Genomic DNA, 1,595 nt, shown 5'->3' on the forward strand with positions numbered 1-1,595 from the left:
ATATTCCTCTTTATGATTATGTTTGTAAGCATGCTTTAAAAAATATCTCTATACTAGGAATTAATGAGCTGAAATCGAACAATATTGGCCATTTTGAATTGAAGAATTATATGATTTACTATGCCAAGAGTTAGAACCTGAAGAACACTGGTGCTTCATTCATCATTATAAAGAATATTAGGATATGATAAAAAAGTGATAGGTTAATATCGATATACCTATAAGGAGGACAATTATTACAACTATTAGTTAAAAGTCAAACAACTCGAATTGAATATTAATAATACAACTGTCATTCAAATTTATGCAGTTGATATAAGTATTATTCAAATTTATGCACCAATCACTAAAACCAAGGATGAAAACGTTGAAAAATTCTACCAGCTTCTTTAGTCTGAAATTGATCAAATGTACAATCAACATGAATTGACAACTATTAGTAATTAAAATGTAAAAGGTGGAAACAAAGAAAAAGGAATGGTACTTGGAAAATATAACCTGTTTGATCAAAATTACTCTGGAGATCACATGAGAAAATTTTGCACAGCCTATGGTTTATTTATTTCAAATAACTTTTATAAGATTATAAACAATGACTATATCTTCGGACCTCACAAGATGGAATAAACAGAAACATATCTTCATATGTGATCCAAGGACTGTAAACAATAAAATCCAAACCTGGAGTATGGAATGTTATTAGAGGTTAAATTCTGAATATCTGGTTTGGAGGAAACTGTGGATGTCAGTGTAAGGCCAAATCCCATTTACCGGGTCCCCATGCAGATTAAGCCACCACCCTTGAATCCCCTCTGACTATGGACCAGAGATAGGAAATACCTCTAACAGAAAGTGTACATTGCAGGGTGAATTACCGCAATTGCAACACTCTGTCAGTGATATCCCTTTTAACCCAATTAAAATATTTTAGAAAAAGAAGATGGACTACAGAGGAATCAAATTGACTACATCGGTCAGAAGGTGCAGTCAATCCAGGCAAAACAAGACCAGAGACCCAACTGTCGGATAGATTATCAATTGCTGGTATACAAGTTCAGACTTATGGTAAAGAAAATCAAGACAATCTCATGAGAACCAAATTACAAATTTGAGTATGCCCCACGTGAATTTAGAGTCCACCTCAAGAACACATTTGGCACATTAACATTAATGACTAAAACCAGAAGAGTTATTGGATGGCATCAAGAATCCAAATATGAAGAAATAAAAAGGCCATTACAATTACAGAACTGAAAATGACCAAAGTGGATGACAGGAGGCACTCTGAAACTTGTTCTTGCAAATAGAAAAGCTTAAGATACCAGAAGTAAGGCTTAAGTAAAAGAATTGAATAGGAAATTTCAAAAAGCAGCAGCTAAAGGATAGAATGTTATACCGATGTGTGTAAACACCTAGTGGTAGAAAACCAGAGGGTAATAACACACTCAGCATTGCTAAATCTGAAAGAACTGAACAAAAAATGCAAACTCTAAGTAGAAATATTAAGGATTCTATGTGAAAAATACAGAACAATTTAGGAAGAATCCAAAGAAGGTAGTTATTGTGCCAAAAATATTTGGTCACTGTTCAATTAT

The sequence above is a fragment of the Echinops telfairi genome, unplaced genomic scaffold (assembly GCF_000313985.2).
Source record: "Echinops telfairi isolate 266 unplaced genomic scaffold, ASM31398v2 ScPeMD7_7419;HRSCAF=8457, whole genome shotgun sequence".
NCBI classification, from domain to species: Eukaryota; Metazoa; Chordata; class Mammalia; order Afrosoricida; family Tenrecidae; genus Echinops; species Echinops telfairi.